At 39.5% G+C, this 20,402-nt stretch overlaps 1 long non-coding RNA gene across 1 annotated transcript; it reads left to right on the top strand.

Annotated features, from left to right (window-relative positions):
• Positions 1–8,919: 8,919 nt before the first annotated feature.
• On the top strand, positions 8,920–9,974 carry LOC143127001 (uncharacterized). Its single transcript, XR_012987510.1, has 3 exons — positions 8,920–9,005; positions 9,367–9,472; positions 9,963–9,974. It is a non-coding gene; the product is annotated as an uncharacterized LOC143127001 (long non-coding RNA).
• The last annotated feature ends 10,428 nt before the right edge of the window (positions 9,975–20,402 follow it).

The raw sequence follows: 20,402 nt of genomic DNA, 5'->3' as shown, positions 1-20,402 counted from the left end.
CATTCAGATGTACTTAGTATTGCAACATCAACAATAAGGGACGATAGCTTTGAATGTGTTGTGACACAGTGAAACATTCATTGAACTGGAAAACACCTGTGAGGAAACCACTGATACTTTGTGCATGCTCAATACCTAACGCTTTCATGGTGGGAACAAAGCTTGGTTCATCTCTAAGTATAACATAAGATACAACTCGTCTCCAAATTCTAATAAGCATAACTCTCTTTAAGAAACTCATGTGAAAACCTTTGCCAACACTGTTGTGCATTAATATCTCAGTGTTCTTGCAAAGGCTCATAGGAACACAATGAAATGGTGACACCAAGGCATCCCATGTGTTCATTTGCCTTACTTGTACTTAGGTGCTTCACCTTGATCTGACATGATTCTGTTGGATTAATTAATTGCTGTGACAAAATATGTCAGTTCAAAGTAATAACATTTTGTTTGAAAGAAAAACAAAATTCAAAAAAAGTTTGTTTAATTTCATGTTTTGTGGTTTAGCAAATGTGACAAACCCTCTTTTCCTTTTATCCCCAGTATATAGACTTGCCATACTTGATTCAATTAGAAAAAGTGGATTACTCAATCAGAATGACTATTTGAACACAATAAGGATGTGTTTAATTGAAAACTAGACTGTTTCATGTAATTCTAACGTAATATGGTTTGATACATTTTTTACATTGTATGTACCGGTACCTTATCTGTGTCCTCCTCATAACTGGGCCTGCTAGGTGTGTGTGTCTGTGTGTGTGTGTGTGTGTGTGTGTGTGTGTGTGTGTGTGTGTGTGTGTGTGTGTCTGTATGTGTGTGTGTCTGAGTGTAGGTGTCTGTGTGCGGAAATGTTGTCTTTCTGCACCTGCTATTCCCACAAAGTTACAAAATTGTGTTACATTTCAAACTCTTGCACCTGTTCTGATGTAAGAAATAACCATCAATAATGATACAAAATCTTGTTTCTATTTTGTCCCCACCGATACCTTGTTTATAATTTTAGAATTGTTTTTTTTATGGCATATAGGTCAAGTTTAGAATATGGTTGTGGCTTAAGTTTTCAGAACATCACATAGGCTAAGAACCTGCTGAAAGTCCATTTCATATTCTGGTAAGCAGCACTTTCTAATGACAAATCATGGCTAGATTGAGGGGTCGAGGGCAGGCACTCAGTAATGTGGTAAGTCAGTGATAGGCCTACCAGTAGAGCTGAAGCTTACCGTATTTAATCAATTGAAATTGTTTTTTATTTTATTTTATTTTTTATTGACAAATCAGGCTACTCCTACTGATTTCAAGCTAAAATTGCAGTGTTCTCTCTGCTTGCACTTTAGGCCTACTTAAACGCTTTGTATATATAAAAATCCTTCCAACTGAGTGAGTAGTACCATTTTTACCAAGATTAAGCCAAACAATGAAAAGATACAGTGTTTCATTTTATGAGTAGGCCTAGGCCTAGCTTAGTGTGAGTGCAGTGACGTGTTCATTTTGGCGGGCAATGTAATTTTACTTAGCTCGCTATGACTTCAGTGACACTGACCTGACTTAATTTTCTCAGCAACAACTAAAAAAACTAACAAAAAACCCGCAAGAATGAGTGAATCCGATCACATAAGCGATTCCGAAAATGAGGAAACGGGCGAAAATCTTTACCTAAACAGGTAACAGTTCTGACAGGGATTATTTTAACTTGAGGTAGCTGCTAATTTATTGAGTTTGGTGCTGGACTAGTTACATTATGATGCCAGGTTGAAGGTGGTAACAAACATTTAGTTGTAGCAATGACAGAAAGGAATTCACAAATGAGGTTGGTTTAACATTGTTGGATTAACGTCAACATTGTAAAGACGAAATGGCAAATCTGTATTTACTGCAGCGGTTATAATAACGTTATTGGTTTCAAATTTTAACACTCATGCTAACAGTTTTGTGTTTGTAATTTACGCTAGCACTAATGCTAGCTGCATTTCCGCTAACGTTAGAAGCTAGCTGCTACTAAATTATAGATGTAGATAGTGATAGTTTACTATTATGTGTGAAAAGACACAGGTTTTAGGGGTTTGCACGGCGTGTCATCAGATCTGGACGTTGCCATATTGGAGATACTCGCCTCATTAGAAAGCATTAGGCACTGAAGTAAATCCCTAACATCGTCAAGGAAAATGGTTAATTATTGCCGTGTTTTAGGTTGTACCAATAGGTCCGACTGAGAAAAACATCTGGTGTAGGTGTCGACTTCCAAAAGTTATTAAAAAAACAGGGAGAAAGGAGAATAATGCCAGAAGTTATCGGAGGAAGGGGGGCGCTTGTGGTTGAACTTGGTACTTCGTCTCTCTCACCCAACTCATATGGATCTGCGCTGCCAATAAACCGTAATTTCTCGAAATATCGCACCTTTTCTTGTGGTCCAAGTCCTGCCTTATATGCCTTTGCATCTTAGACGGATTTTGATGAGCTTTTCTGTTGTTTAGACACGGCTACAATCACGTAAGATATCCAAAGTGCATAATACTCCATTGTACTTCATTAACAGAGTACCGCCAATATGGCCGCGCGTGCTGGGTTACCATGGTTACCGGCCAGAATGTGACGTCCGTGCAAACCCCGCAGCCTAATGTTAGAGGGCAATTCCACGGAAAATAGACTTTTTGTCACATCCATAACGCCAGTGAAATGCCTTGGCATTTATAGGATGTGAATGATGATAATTCATTTTTTGTGCATTTTTTTTCATGTAAATTCTTCAGCCAAAAATAGCAAATGCTCAAATTTCATGTAATCATTCACATCATACCATACCATCACATTTTATTGGCGTTATGGATGTTACAAAAAACGTAATTTTCCATGGAATTGCCCTAGACATTAGACACCTACATAAAGTTTAAGTTAGCCATATTCAACAGCAGTTAACTTACCAGTATTTTACTTTGGCAGGTTAATGATAGGGCAAAACTCACCCCTCCCTGACTCCTGTGTCAGCTTCAGGGTTAACGGTAGGATGCAATGCAAAACTTTAATTTTTTCCGAGTTGATGTTTTCCTATTCATTTGTCACCAAAGTTTAGAAAGTCTTCATGTGTTTTCTTGATATTCTCGCCCTTTGACAGAATCTTCTCCCCAGATTGGACTATTGAATTCCCACATGTTGAAAATGAAAATTCCTGGTGCTCCACCTGCAGTAAGTCGAAGTTACTGCTTTTGGTAGCCTACCTACACAAGTAATGCAAACTGTATGCAATTCTCTTCTTTACTATAAAAATAGAAATACTAGAAATAACTCACCCCTTAATTCCCATTCAGATTATCATCAGTTTACATATCAAACATCTTATGTTCTCTAGCGCGGCGGTTTTACCACCTGGAGCTGCATTTCTTTCTGTGAACCGCCATGTCGTCTATTATATAGCCAGCTGTTGCACTAAATTTACTAGGAGCTTTGAAAAAGAGTGTGGTCTATTGGGTAAAACTGAGTATAATTTAATTTGTTTCCCTAGGTCAACCAGATGGCTTCAGGTTTCCACAGGTATAAGTCCAATGTCTCAGTATTAACAATATAATATGAAATTAATACTTAAAGTATTTGAGATATAGTTTGTATTTAGTGTTGTAAAAATGCATTATTTTTTCCCGTCTGACAAGAGTTAGGCCAGCAGAGACTTCACTTCAGAAGGATAAACTGAAGGATGATATGGGTAAGAAGTTGAACCAATGATTACTGCAATATCTGATTAAAAAACAAGGGGAAAAAAACTGAGTATACCATTCAGTAGTCAAGGTCAAACAGTTCCCATTCTTGAATCTTTAGGAACTTTGGTTTGCTCCAAATCACAAAACCGTATGATATTTCATGTTTCCTATAATGTCAAAACATCTTTTTTTGTTTTGTTTCTTTGTTTACCAAATTCAATAGCCACAAAATGCAATTGGCCATGTTGAGCTTTGAACAACATTAGTGCTGTTGAAAGTTCATTCACAAAAAGTGAATGAACTTTCAACATTTAAATGTTAATTGTCAACAGCGCTGAACAGATTTACAGTAATCACAAACAGTTTTTTTCAGAACAGAACACAGTGACATCTCAAACAGAGATACTTTTGAAGTGACTGCCACCTACTGACGGTTTTTAACATTGCAGTGTTTTCCCCATGGTGTGTTTTGGCCTTACAGTTGTAGTTAAGAGCAGTAGACATCTGTTTGCAGCCGAATTAGTCACATTTGTTTATGCTTTGTTGACTAAGCCTTTCAAACTAGCCAAATCAACTAATTTAATATAGTATATAAAGCGTGATAAAATCCATTGTTGCAGTACTGAAAATATTAATTGTGTGAGTTAATTATGGTAAGACTAAGTCTGCTGTTGTTGAACTTGATGCATTTGAGGTAAGTGTCAATTTCCATTTTATGTCCATATAAAATCACATAAGTTTGATAATTAGGAATAATACAGTATTATGAATTGTCTTAACATATTAGCACATGAGAAAACAAGACAGCAAGTGACCCTATTCTACTACCCAGTGTTTGAATAAAGCTTTCATTGTGAACTCTAAATATTTTGGCAAGATGGAGACAGCGGACAAGCCTCGAAGTGTCAGCAGCTTTTCATGAAAAGACGAGCCTCAGAGAAAATCAGGGCTGTAGAGAGCCAGAAGACCTCCAGACAGGCCTCTCCAGGGACGCACCAGTATGATGAGTCTCCCACCACACCAAGACAGGCACAGTGCACAGGGCTCTCTCCGGCGTCTGGCTCCAGCCAATCAGATCCAGCCACTACAAGACGCTCACTGAGGAAGAGAGTGGCTGCCAACAGTGAAGTCAACCACAGGGTGGCGCCAGAGGCCAACATCCCCCCAGGCCAAGAGAGCCGTCAATTTAACAGGTTCACAATTATATTAAAGGAAAGTTCTTCATTAGGGTTGTTCATTAGACCATACAGCATATTTCAGTGAATATATGGCACATCACAGTATGTTTATTGTATGACAATAGTTCAATAGTCTTAAAACTGATGTAATTCAGTTGGTACTTTATACTTTCCTAGGATATGGGTAGATAGAATATCTGTGGGAGAGGCCTATCAAGACTCTCAACTGGCTGAAAGCCAGCAGACCCCAGCCGCAGTACATCGCCCTACCAGACTCAGAGGTACACACAACACAACACAAGTACACACAACATTTATTAATAATTCATAGTTTATCTCTCCTGCGAAGCATAAGTGCAAACATAATTGTTGAAATGGCATGGTTGTTGAATTTTGTTGTTGTCAATGGCATGGTTGTTGTCAATTGTTGAATTTGACATTTAATATAGGCATTACATCTGGTACCTTAGTTGTGACCAGGCAACCTCTTAAAAGCATGAATAGAATAGTGTTAATTTCGTCAGACGAGACGAGAGGAAATATGTTCGTCAACAACCTTTTTTTTTCATGACTAAGACGAGACGATGACGAGACGGCAGTAATGTCCTAAAACACTGACTTAGACTATCTTAAGATGTAGCGAGGCGGAGTAAAACATTAATACTTTGGCCTATGACAGTGTTTCTCAAACTTTTTCAGTTTCAGGACCACTTAACTAACCCTAGCTAAAAAAAACAAAAAGATTAGACCTACTTCAACAGTAGCCTATAATTAGTCTACACAATAGGCCTACTCACTGAACCACCTTGCTTATTGTCTTTGCACTTTGCTTATTGTGTGGATTCATACCGTATGATTTAAACTGGCATATCTTACATAGAGAGTGTTGCAGAACTGTTTTTACATACAAGTTGGTTCAATATTGCAAACAACTCATCTATATTATATTTTACCACGTCTGCTTGCGGACTACTTGGGATAGCTTGCGGACCACCAGTGATCCCCGGACCACACTTTGAGAAACACTGGTCTACGAATATGACAGTGGTCCAGTCAAATCTTGTACTGTCTATGGTAAAATCCCAGCCGAGCTACAGTATAACTGTAGCTCGACTTACCTGTGCATGTAAACATACTGACTGACAAAAAATCAGAATGAGTAATTATAACAGACGAGTAGCCCTGTGGACACACAATATTGTTGGACAATTGAGATGTGTGAAATACTATTTGACTCAAATGGTAATCAGAAATAATTTGTTATAAAAAAAAAAAGACTAAAATGTGTTGACTAAAACCGACTAAGACTAAGATACCTTTAGTTTTCTTTTTACTAAAACTAGACTAAAATGACGAGACTTTTAGTCGACTAAAACTTGACTAACAAAAATGATATTTAAATGACTAAATATGACAAAGACTAAAAAGGACATTTCGTCACAAGACTAAGACTAGATTAAAAATAGGTGACAAAATTAACACTAGAATAGAAACAGGAACAGGAAATGGACAGGCCATAGACAGGAAGTAACAGTGAATGATGAGTCACACCACCATTTCAAAATGTACACCAACACGGCACAAAGAACATGGTTGGAGAAATATCAATGCAAATTGATATAGAGGCCTATAAAGTGTATTGACTAAAGCATATTCTGGTGGAAAATACAATGTGATTAGCCTCAAAGGAGTAAAGATAAACATGTCCTTTAGAAATTTTTGTCTGTTTTGACGTAATAATAATAAGTAAGAAAAGAGAGAGAGAACAGACAGTGCTATGGCAGATTGAAGCACCAACCAGCAATTGTGAGTCCAAGTAGCTGTGGGGGGAAAAACTTGCCAGGAGAGGGTGCTATTTTGCTTGACCTGGAGTGAGTGATCACAGACTTGGATGTGAACTGACAAATACTTGGATTGAAGCCAAGTATTTATTTTTTTATTCAGCATTTATGTTTAGTAGCATGATTACAAGAATCTGCCATGAAATATGGCAATAAAAAAAAAAAAGGATTGTTGACCATAGTTTTGTTGGCTGACATCTGTTCATGATTTGGCAGTCATGCAAATGTGGAATTCCATGCCACTGTGTCAACAAGAATGGCAGCCTATCCAGACGTCTTGGTGCTTGGTAACAGTATGTTCTGTTGCCGTGCGTCCTGCGTTGAGTAGCAGTGTATTGTTGTGTAGGAGTGGGCAGATGGGATGAATTCTGAGTGTAACATATAGGCATAGGAAACAGTGCTCTGTTTATAGGCTAGTCTTGGCAGTGATCTTAGAAATGTCTGTAGTGGCATACAACAGCATGAGGTCCTTTACTCGGCAGAACAATTCCCCATACACCACAGTGTCATTCTCTTTTTCTATAAATCTTAAGTAAAGAAAAGCTAGACGTGTTTGCAGAAGCAGGACATTGTCCCGTGACAAATGTGCGTTAAGTTGCTAATTGTTCATTGTTCAGCACAATTGAGGTGTGGTTTTTCTGTCTAATTCAAACAGGGAGAAAAATGACAACAGCTTACAGTGACAACAAAGAGGCTAAGAGCTTCACTCAAAAGTATGTTGCTAAGTAAATAAAGGAGGTTAAGTGGGAGTATGAATACAGAAATACACATTAATTGAATTCCACTTTGTTCAAGCATATACAGTACATGTCAAATGTATACTGTATACATGCCAAACTTATACATGTTGTCTAATGATCATACATGGTCAATGTGAGCATCATCATTTATCAGTGTATCCAGTATATCAATATATCAATGCATCATTTTTTATGCATGTTTGGTACATGAGTGACATTCAGAACAATGCACTGTGTGTGGGTGAGTCATACTTTCCCCCCCCCCCCCCACCTTCAGTGAGGACGTTGCTAATCTAAAGTTGACAGAAAGGGAGGAGGCCCACGGAGAGGTGCCAGCACCTGCAACGCGTCATCAGGCCTCTGAAAGTAATGGCGCTGGGTGTTTCTCAAATATTTCACTGATTCCATGGCGTAAACTCCCAATGACTTCAGCACTTTCACTTGTGTGGTTTGATGCCGAATCCAATAGAGGTTTCACTCCTTTAAAGGGTCACATGCTATCCTATCTTAACACGTGAAAGCTTCCTGCCACAAAGTAAAATCCTCTATGATTTTATAATTAATTTGGCTCAATAGTGATTTATTCCATAAGAAGCCATTAATTACACTGAGACACATTCTTGAATTATTAAAATTAAAATTAAAAAGACAAATAACAATGAAATGATATGAAATGATAAATATCTATATTGATATCAATACATATTGATTTCAGTCTATATCTTAGTCACCTTCCAATAGAACAGTTATCACCACATGCCAAATATTCAAATAACATTGATGAAAAGATCTATATTGATATAATAAATTACACAAATATTTTTTGGTTGATTTCAGTCTGTATCTTAAAGTCTTCTCAAAGTAATCCTAAAGTGCCGCATTCAATAATATGTTTACTTGCTTGTGTAGGAGCACAAAGTGGCCGAAGTGAAAGCAAGACCAAACTGGAATTGAAGGAGAAAAAGATGTTGACGGTCAGTCAGATTAACAAGAGGAACCGTTATGGAGAGTCAAAACTACATTTAGCAGTGATGAGGGGACATGAGCAAGAAGTCAGAGACATCATGAGGTTGGGGACCTCCATCAACATCCAAGATAATGCAGGTAAGAGGGATCCAGCCCTTTTCCTGTTGCCGTTTCAGAGTCTTCCTCAGTGAGGCAGTTGGAATAGATTTTAGGAGTTTCTGTGAGGTACATTAACACCTCTAGATGTTTCTTTATTGGCTCAAACTGAGGCAAAGTCCATGGGTTTGAGCAAAAGAGTATTTCAAGGCTGACGCATGCTTTTGAATTCTGTACGCATGGCTTGGCTTCTGGATTAATTAGTGATGTATTGGAAAAGGAAATATCCATGACTCCAGAGGCATTGCTTAGGGCCTTTTGGCAGTATGACAGCTTTTGGACTGTGTTTCAGGCTGGGCTCCTCTACACGAAGCTGTGCTCGCAAAAAAAGTGTCCATAATGGGCCACTTACTAAGAGGAGGAGCCATGGTTAATATCTCTGCCCACAGTGGTGTCACTCCACTACATGATGCAGTAGCACTCGGAGAATATGAGGTGACTTTTTGATACAAACCCCATTCAGGATCATAGGGACTAAATGCACTAGATCTGAGCAGAAGGCAAAGAGACTACGAATTAAAAACATGCTCTCAAATTATGACAACAAAACAAGTAGTATAAGTTTAAACATTTCACAGTTATATCTTTTAGGGTTGCAGCTATTAATCGGCAACTATTTTGGTAATCAATTAATTGGTAATTTTTTTTTGGGGGGGGAACTTACATTTTTCTGTTTCGAGGCTCATAAAAAAATCGATCTTTGTGTCATAGTTGTTTGAAAATAGTTTTCAGTTATAGATAACTGTCAGTAAAAAGTAAGCACTCATAAATGTACATTTTTGCACCCATTTTTCAGATGGTTGATCTTCTACTAAAGCATGGTGCTAACCCAAAGCTGAAAGATGCTAGGGGCATGGCACCCATAGACCTGGTGACAACAGCTCCTATTGCAAAACTGTTAGGTGAGAAACATGTTTCCCCACAGTGGCACCTTTTGAGGAAGTTCAATTGCTCTTGTAAAACCTCTGAGGGGCTGAGGCCTGAGGCACACTTTGAGCCCCTCAGAAATTACACCTAGCCTTCAGATATCACACACTGGCCAGCCACACCCGCATCAAACCCACAAAGGGGAAGCACAGCAAAATCACACACATCAGAGGACTGTCTGGTGGCTCTGAAACACAAACACACAACTTCTGCTTTGAATAGCCCCATAAATGTCTCTTGTAATACTCTAGTGGTGGCTTTCTCTCTATCAAATACAGGTACTGTAACTGCACAAACATGCCAAGAATTCAGTGTGTAAGGATTCTATCAGCTCTTCAGTGTATCATATTGTGTTGTAGTGCGTTTGTGGTCTGTATTGTCTTGCTGTACTGGCTACTTTTCACAGGTGCAGTACATTTACCTCTGAATCTCTGGTATGTAAGCTATTTGTTTTTCAATCTCCAGGGCATCCTGATATGAAACTCTGCCCGCAAGGAGATGTGGTAAGTTCCAGTAGGCAAACTGCTGGAAAATGCAACCTACTTCACAGTCTCTCAGCTTATGTCAGTATATTACATTGGGCCTGGTTTACTATGATTACAAATAAAGAGTACAAACATAACAGGGGCAGCAGTATTTAAATGAGGGATTTGCGTGTTTTATCCATCTGACAGCAGACTGACTGCAAGTGCAAAATGAAATTCAATCTGTATGATGGAATCAGAGGTTGTAGTGGAGGAGGACAACCATTATTACAGCTGAATGGTGAATGCTGTGAATGTTTAGTTTCATTTGGCTACAAATTGGTGACAATAGATTGGTGTTTCATGCGCCTATTACTTCGGCTGTTGCGCAAATAAATGAATTAGGGAGATCCGAAAGTTAACTTTTAAGTTAACCGAAAGCTAACTTAACCGAAAACTAACTTTCGGTTAAGTCCCTGTCGTGGAAAACTGGTCCACTTCCCGAATCCAATTAAAAATGAATCACTTAACTATTTACTAATTAGCCCTCTGGAACAAGGCGTCCAAGGAGACAATGCAGACAGGAGATCTCTGAAGACTGTTGATCTTTATTCACCGTATTGCAGTGATAGTCCAGCCTTAACAATGTCCAGACCAACCGTCAAGCAATAGGGTGAGGTGAGATGTCATCAGCTGGCGCCCCCCGATGAGATCCGACTTAAAGATGGCTGCGGCCTATCTTTTATACTCCTTAACCTTAGAGTTGTGCCCTCTCCTCTCGCCTTTCTCGAAAGACACATTTTGGCCAATCAGCATCCACCAGGGTTATGTTATATTGGTGGAAACCATTTTCCCATTAGGCATAACAATATATGCAAAACTGTCTAGTTCTGGGTCTTTCTGGTTCTATCCAGTTGGGTGTAAGCAGGGCTTTTTATCTTGTTTACTTCATATCGTACAATGTCTACCTGTTACTTGGCCTTGTTCTTATCCTCACCAGCTGGCATCATCCTCTGATACTGGCCATCATATGAAAGGCCTAGTGTCTACTGTATCCACCTGCACCCCACTCCTTGACTGCTGGTCTGGTCTGTTCAAGATGTGTACAGGCCTTGAAGTCTCATAATAACTGCAGTAATATTAAGGTTATAAAAACCATACATGCATCCTTTAAGTCATAGAAAACCACCACAGCCCCTCGCCTCCCCCTTTCATCAACAGTTATATTGTTGATGAGAGGATGAAGCAGAACTATTAGGGCATGAGAAGAGAAAAAAAACTCTGCAAGTGAACTGCGGAACAAGCAGTTGGGTAAATTTGTTGTGTTCCTCTTCAGGTTGTTATCAACAAATAATAATAGCTGATCTGCTGATCTTGCATCTCTCAAGCCTGTGTCTGTAACCTAGGCAATTAGCCGAGACCTTAAAAGCACTTTGAATGTACTCACTCCTGCAGTGACAAACATCTCACTGGTACTCCCCCCTCTGGGTATTTTTAGGAGGATTCTTATGGCATCATTGTACACAACTTGCACCTTTTGCATACTAGATTTATTGTAGATTGACCACAGATGGGCCATGCATAGTGGTGTGCAATATGCTTTAAACAAAGCCACTTTCACTTGGGTAGAACAGAAGCTGAACTTGCGTGCAATGGTGTTTGCCTGAATATATAACTTACAACGTTGTCTGTATATATTATCATCATCATCATTAATTTGATCGGTTATAAGATGGCTAAGGTATTTAATCTTTTTAAAGACCTCAAGGCTGTTGCCAGACAATATGATACAAATACATTTGTCCTGCTTGGTTCTACATATTAAAACAGCACTCTTGCTGGCATTATATTTAATATCATTCCGGTTTTATGTCAATAAATAATAATAGCTGATCTGCTGACTTGCATCTCTCAAGTCTGTGTCTAACCTAGGCAATGAAATTCAGTTAATTCACTGTTGTTTTTTAATGACAAATGAGCAGGGACGTTGTTAGGCCTATTTGTTTTTGGGGGGGGGGGGGGGCTGAAGCCAACCTAAGATCATCAAAAGCCCCCCTAAAAATATATAGTAATAATATGTGTCCAAATTCACATCCATTATTTTCTGTTGAATTGCTCACGGAGTACTTATCTCACATAAATCACACAGATGTCACATGAAAGAGCGGAACCGGAGCTTTCGAATGATATAGGCAGCTAGGTGCTGTGATAAACAATGGATAAATTAACGATGAAATACATGACATTTCATCATATTTCCATTCTGCACACAGCACTTCGTCCATCTCCACCCATCACTCTTGGTGGTAGGCTATATCTCACGAACACTTCACTCAACACATGGCAAACCATATGTTCTGTACAGTCAGCCGTTCCCAAGTAATTCCCGAGTTTTGAAATTGCAGCAAATTTCCAACTTTGGGCTGAAATTATAATGTAATAGCAGCCCAAAATAATGAGCTTGGTTTCCATATCAAAAAATTTAAAGTTGATCATGGCATGCACAGATCAACTGTGCTTTTGAATAGATATTTCTACCATCATGCATCAGGTGGCATGAATGCAACAATCATAAAACAAAAGTATTTTTCCTTGACATAAAGGCTGCCATAAGATATATGCAAGTATGATCACATCATACTATCCCAGATATGGGTAGCCTATACCATGGCCGCCGTCACCAGTATTGCCACGGCCATACTACATTTCATTGCCTGGCAATACAAGTTTTCATACATGGCATCACCTAAGATTACACTCAGTAAACATCACAAGCTGCTGCTGTGTAGCCCCAATAGCTTATCATGACCTGGTGAACAGTGTTTTTCCCGATGCATTCTACTGTCAGTGACTGACTCGAGAGAAGTGAGGTTCTGTGTTCCATTAATTCATTTTTTAGTGGGGACGTGCCCTGCCGTGCTTCTATCTGTTAATTTATGGCACAATTAAATGTTATGGAACCGCAGACCGAAAGAAAAAAAACTAAAACTTTCCCCGATCGAGATTATACTTTTTAATTTGGTGTCATCAAATATAGTGGAGGCATGGCATTAGGGAGTAGCCTAAAGTGTATGAGTGTCCATTGAATGTGCATGAAACTGACACACTGAACCACTTGTGGGTAGGTCAGAAGCAACGATATTTAAAGTAACGAATGAAGATTCCAGTAACCGTCCACGAGAAGAGCTAGCCTAATCCATAGCCTAATCCATTGCACAAACAAAAAATAATGGAAATCGTGACAAGTTGTAGGTAAATATTATAGCAAATAGCATATGGCAATGACAGCTTTAAAAAAAAAAAATATTTCAGAATGTGGGTTGTTACGCAAATAAATTAATTAGGGAGATAATCTGCATCTCTGTTAACCGAAACCTAGTTTTCCTAACATCTCCATTGTTAACGTGAAATATGTCTCTATACTAGGGGTGGGCGATATATATCGTCTGCGATAATATCGTGATTGTTGTTTTAACCATGTGCAAATTGACATTATCGAGTATTTAAATTACTTAGGGGAAAAAAACACTCGAAATCACACATTGAAGACTCATATCACAGGAGGTGTATGCGGCAGAAGCCCCTGGCTGCAGCAGAGCAAGTGTCACGTGATCACTAGTGGGTCACAATGTTGTCACACGCACGCCTAATGTTTATTTTGTGCAGCAAGAGTAGCCTACTTGGGATTTTATGCGGCTACTTCTGTTCAAGTAGAATTGATGAGACAGTAACGTTTTTTCCTACACGGTATTATATGGAGAGAAAACATTAGCCTTTGAGTATTTTAATAGTCAGTTGTAAACAAAGAACTATTCTCATGTAACTCTTGCGGCTCGTGTCCATTATTGCGGCGCGTAGACGCTTGCAGACGCCTAGCCCTCTCTCCCGTCGCCACTTGTGGGCGTGTATAGGCTAAAGTGTATGGTGTAATGGTTTATTTTTTGTAATTACACAATGCCAGCTAACGTAGGCTACTAAAGTGGAGGTAGCCTACTACTGTTAACATATTTTATTGAAACACTCACAAATATCACTGACATGTTCCTCCAAAGCACATTCTGTCTTGGTTCAAGTCGCCAACAAGGTCTCTTTGATAGGGTGCAGTGGCGAACTTGTTCTAAACTTAACTTCTTCGCCACTATATAGCTTAATATATTTTCATAAAACCTACACTATTATCAGGCGGAACAAATCTTTCTGGCAGGCTATTGTTCCGGACCGGAAGACTAGAGCAAAGGACAGAACTTGTTAACCGAAGATGTACTTTCATTGGCTAACCGGCTCGCGTTAACCGCTCTCATTTGCATAAAGTTCAGCCGAGCCCAACTTCTTGACGCGCCGCCTCTGTTCGAATGGCCGCGCCGCCTTCCCAAGGTGCATTGCGGAAGCGTAAACCACGCCTTGCCGCTCTCCATAGGAAATCAATGGGCTATGTGCGGCGCGGTGGGCTTTGCCGCGATAATGGACACGAGCCGTTGTAAATGGACTGAAGTTCGCTCTAAATATCTACGTTTACCGATTATGCTAACCGTTAGCATCTCTATGGGATTTCTCATATACATTAGCCATAAGCTAACGCATTAGTTTCTATTCTGTAACTTAGAATGCTAGCCTACATGATTGCTCTTAAACAAAACATCGACGGAAATAACTGAGATGTACTCTGTTGGTCTGCTTACGCCGGTGATCCACTAGCATGCAATGCGAACACCGCGACGCAGTATCCCTATTAATTTCTATGAGAAGCGAATTCTGCACCCGCATAGGATTCTGGGTATGCGGTGCGACGAGTGCTGTGGCTGCGGCGCGTCAAAAAGTTCAGCAATCCCCAACTTTATGCAAATGAATCCGTCCATCGCGAGGCGAGTATCCAATAGTAGAGCAAAACGCAGGGGAGGTCCATCATCACGTAGCCTAAACAAAACCTAATTTTCCGGTAGTGTGGTTACCGCCAACGTACAGAAACATGTCAGATGAGAAAAAATAATCATAACAGTGTCTACATTTCCGTGTTTGTATGATGTGTGGCTAGAATCCTACAGGGACAACTTCATGATTGAAATGACCGCCCAATTGCAAACTAATTTATAGATGTGACTTTCCCTCGGTAATTTCAAAATAGTGGAGGGAAACATTTTTGTTTGGTTGTTTACTAGGCTACCTGCTCTTGCCCTGCCGTTTCCACACATCTACAAAAGGGAACGCCCATCAAAGCGTCTTCATGGAGGGTAGCGTTGCGATTTGGGGAGTTCGCATCGCATGCTAGTGGATCAGGGGCGTTAGTTTTACAGTGAATCCTATGTAAAGGTTTGAAAGGAACTTCAGCTTCAGACTTTCTCTTGGGAAACTGTTAGGCCTTTTTCATGTAGCTGGCTAGACCATGTCATTGCCACACACACAAGTGGGTGCAGAATTGGAAATATGTCATAGAGTGACAATGCATTGGTTGATTTGGTTAAAAAGTCACAGGTTAGGTTATTGGTTATTATTGTAATGATGCTATTCATAAATAATGAGCTGTAAAGTAACTCAGACTTTAACAAAAACTATTTTTTAAAGGATATCGACTAATTATCGTTATCGTCAAAATCACAAAAAATATCGAGATATTATTTTTTGTCCATATCGCCCACCCCTACTCTATACAGGTTAGTGTCAAGCAGTGAAGAGATAACCTTCTGCAGGTAGCAATGTTCACGTCACCTGAGTCAGACAGACTGCTTGGTTTGCTAGCCTATGGTATTTCTGTCCCTCCCAAACTGTGTTACAATTGTGTATTTAACAGCCAGAATTTCAAAAAATTCCCTCATGTATATATTCCAGACTTTTCAAGGGCCCTGGTAATCAGTCCCACTTTTACCCCCAGTTCGACGCCCCTGTGTGTTCCTCTTCAGGTTTGATGTCAACAAATAATAATAGCTGATCTGCTGACTTGCATCTCTCAAGTCAGTGTCTGTAACCTAGGCAATGAAATTAATTTAATTCACTGTTGGTTTTTAATGACAAATGAGTAACAGTCTACACAACTATTGGCAAACTTTTACATAGCCTTCTAGCCATCAGTAAGCTCAGTCATGTTTGCTTGTCAACTGCTCACCAGAAATGAACATTGCATGACACTACTCTGCCATCCAAGACAGGTTCTCTTCGAGTTGTTTGGTTTTTCAATATTTATTTTAACTAATCAAATAGCAAGCATCCTGACTTATATCCTCATATGCACATATTTTAGGCTACTTGTAATTATGAACTATATATATATATATATATAGTTCATAATTACAAGTAGCCTAAAATATTTTGTCATTTAAATATTTCATATTTTTACACTTTTTTAACACCTACCTTTAATGTCATAATTACATTGTATTAGTGGTGTGTACTGTAAGTCTAATTAGGTGCCTTTCACTTTAAGGAGAGTAACTTGTGTCATGTCTAGTTGGCTAGTTCAAACTTGGCTAGTTCAAACTTTTGCCAACTTATAAAAAGCTTAATTCGTGTCACGCTGTTCGCCAACAGCAACATCCATCTTCTTTGTTTTTAAGTAGAAGGGAATTCACGCCGAACCGTTGCAACTCTGCCATCAATCATTATGTTAAGCCCGCCTTCCGACTCTATACGCAATGTGATTGGCCCTATCAAAAGTTTGAGAACCCCTGGTCTACACAACTATTGGCAAACTTTTACATAGCCTTCTAGCCATCAGTAAGCTCACGTCATGTTTGCTTGTCAACTGCTCACCAGAAATGAACATTGCATGACACTACTATGCCATTCAAGACAGGTTCTCTTCGAGTTGTTTGGTTTTTCAATATTTATTTTAACTAATCAAATAGCAAGCATCCTGACTTATATCCTCATATGCACATCTCATTTCCAAATAATAGCCTACAGACATGACACAAGTTACTCTCCTTAAAGGGACACCAGGCAAGCCTGATGCTTTTTTTTCTACGAAACTCCCCCTCGCTCGGTCTGAAGCTCTTTTCCTTTTCTTTGCATCTTCCTTCAAGGGTTTTCGCTACTTCTTCGCCGGCTCTTCCATTATACACACGTTTGCAACAATCGCTAGCGTTTCGTTAGACTGCCTCTGTGCTGTGGATGCAGGATGTAAACTGATCCTGCTTCGGTCGGCGGGTACGATACACTGAACTTGCAAGTGGGATATTCTTCCTACAGGCAGTAGGGGCAGAACGTGGGTTGTTATGCAAATAAATGAATTAGGGAGATGATCTGCATCTCTGTTAACCGAAACCTAGTTTTCCTAACATCTCCATTGTTAGGTATAACAATAATAATAGCTGATCTGATGACTTGCATCTCTCAAGTCAGTGTCTGTAACCTAGGCAATGAAATTAATTTAATTCACTGTTGGTTTTTAATAACAAATGAGTAACAGTCTACACCATTGGTTCTCAAAGTGGGGTCCGGAGCACATTGTCAGGGGGTCCCTGACAAAGTTTGCTATAAAATATGAAATTGTCTTATATGGTGAACAATGCTACAGAATTAGTATTTGCCCAATTGATCTGCTGATATGTTACATCAATACGTCAAAACACTTTACTATTAATTAACCGCCAACAAAATGAAAGTTATGTGAAGCAAACACTATGTATTCAACACAATAGACCTACATTTGACAAAGAAACAACAATCCTTTAAAAAAATCCTACGTACTGTCAAAGTTTGCTAACATGACTATTGTGGTATTAGCACATCTATGTTTTTAAAATACATATAAGCATCTAACAGAAAAAAAGGCTATACAGCTACATGATTAACTTAAGTTTTATGAGGGGTCCTTTTTTCCACTCCATGAGGGGTCTCCGGCCCACAAAAGTTTGAGAACCCCTGGTCTACACAACTATTGGCAAACTTTTACATAGCCTTCTAGCCATCAGTAAGCTCACGTCATGTTTGCTTGTCAACTGCTCACCAGAAATAAACATTGCATGACACTACTCTGCCATCCAAGACAGGTTCTCGGTCGGTGGGTACGATACACTGAACTTGCAAGTGGGATTTTCTTCCTACAGGCAGTAGGGGCGGGCGAGAGAGTCTTCATTCGCCCTGTAATAAGCCATTTAACCATATACCGACTTACGAAGATGAGTAATTAACACGAAAACTTTGCCTGGTGTCCCTTTAAAGTGAAAGGCACCTAATTAGACGTACAGTACACACCACTAATACAATGTAATCATGACATTAAAGGTAGGTGTTAAAAAAGTTTAAAAATATGAAATATTTAAATGACAAAATATTTTAGGCTACTTGTAATTATGAACTATATATATATACACACACACTAGCCTGACAATAGGATAGTGCTACAACTCATGAGTCCCATGCGTTTTCCCACCAGCGGAGCTAGTTGGCTAGTTCAAACTTTTGGCAACGTAAAAAAAGCTTAATTCGTGTCACGCTGTTCGCCAACAGCAACATCCATCTTCTTTGTTTTTAAGTAGAAGGGAATTCACGCCGAACCGTTGCAACTCTGCCATCAATCATTATGTTAAGCCCACCTTCCGACTCTATACACAATGTGATTGGCCCTATCGAAGCTTAATTTTTCCAGCTCGAGCGGAGAGTTGCTAGACTAGCCCGGGCAGCAAATAAAATGTGCTGCCGCTAGGGTGCGTCTAGATTTCTAGGCTACACACACACAGCTCTGGAAACAAAATTAAGAAACCACTGCACATTTTTCTGATGTTATCCTACGGTTGCTGAGTGGCACTTACATTTACAATAAGTATATTATATGGCATATAAGATTGTAGCGTTACAATGTAATAGAGGCAATCACAAAGAAAATCGGTAGGCTTCCTGCATGACCCATTCTGAATGTATTGTCTCTGATATAATAAATGCAACACATTGGGCATGGCAAGAAATTTGGCAATACTACTTTCACACAAGTGATGGCACCCCTGGCCTATACTGTCTTGAAAACGATATAGCCTAGCATAATAGATGGCCTTTACAATAACCAAAGAGCTTAATAGTAAAATTACACTGGAAGTCGCCTAGGCCTCAAAGGATATATGACTTAACTGGTTAAAAAGTGTCATAGCTTAGTCAAGGGTACAATTGTTTTGGTTTGAATACTGATTGATGATTGTTTGATTATTGAATGATCACATAAGTGAACAGTATAGTAGCTGATAGTTAAGTACTACCCTAGTTCAACAAAAAGAGCACTGATCAAATGCTACAGGGTGGAGAGAGAAGGCAGTGCGTAGTTTCTCAATCTACATCTGCTTTTAGAATCCCATAGTATTCTGCAACTTTCACATCTAGGAAGTGATAGCTCAAGAGAGGATTATTGTGCAAGTCAAGTCAGTGTTCTGTAATCACGTTTCACCTCACTTAACTGAGATCATCTCACCTTTGAACTCCCTTTCTCTATCAGATATGTAACCATTTTGCATACTATTTTCCAGTTTGTAACAAAAAGGGATGTTGGGGGGGGGGGGGTAAAAAACAAGGTTGCACAGAGACATGGGCGTAGATTTAGGGTGGGACGCTAAGGACTAGTCCTAATCAAAATTTTAAGATGACAAAATTGTCCCCACCAAAATTCCAATATAGCGAACTTATTTGTACTGCTGATCATTCCGACAGCCAGCACGACAGTACAAGAAACGTCAGGGTTATCTGACACGCACGCTACACCCATGGAGAATGGCAATGCACAGGCTACTTTGCACTGGCAGTCAAGCGAGCAGGTGTGTCAACGACAACGGTAAGTTACCAGGGCTGTCTGCCAATACCAAAGTCCTTTTAGGCAAGTCCCTCCACTCGGCGGCCATACACCAACGTTTTATGGGCACTCATCGGGCACAGTCTTTGGGTCGAACTGCGCGTGCGCAAGGCTTCACGACACCAATCTTGCTCCAGCGGCGAGATCACAACACATGATTGGCACGATGTCTTCACAACACACCATATGATTGGCTCAATGTATTCACATCACACCACATGATTGGCTCAATGTATTCACATGTCGACGTTTTGCCGAGAAAGGTGTGGGATATGTTTAGACAACGGCCATATTGGCGTGACAAACTAGCCCAATGCATTTCTATGGAGTATTTTTTGAGTGCTGTGTCTCCACATTAGAAAGTCTTTGCCAATACATACCCCATAAAAGGCCAAAGTAAAACATTTTGATATTCCCTTTGCCCTTTAGCATGTACATGTTTGCCCCTTTTTGTGGTTTGTAGATCAGCTATGCCACGCAAGAAGAAGAAAGGGGACATACAAAGCTTTTTCATTATGCAGAGTCTAAGTAGGAAAACTAGCCATACAAACTGGCAACTGGTGACCAGGCTTTCAAATTTGGATTTTACTGTGTTAAATAACATTAGCTGTTAGGATTACCCAGGATATTGTCACAGCTAAACCTAGCTTCTGTAATCTTTCAACTAAAGTTAGG

This window comes from Alosa pseudoharengus, unplaced genomic scaffold, assembly GCF_046254945.1.
Source record: "Alosa pseudoharengus isolate Yale_2024_CS ecotype anadromous, Long Island Sound unplaced genomic scaffold, YU_APseudo_1.1 YU_APseudo_1.1_scf_17, whole genome shotgun sequence".
NCBI lineage: Eukaryota > Metazoa > Chordata > Actinopteri > Clupeiformes > Clupeidae > Alosa > Alosa pseudoharengus.
This window is presented reverse-complemented; position numbering and strand designations above follow the sequence as displayed.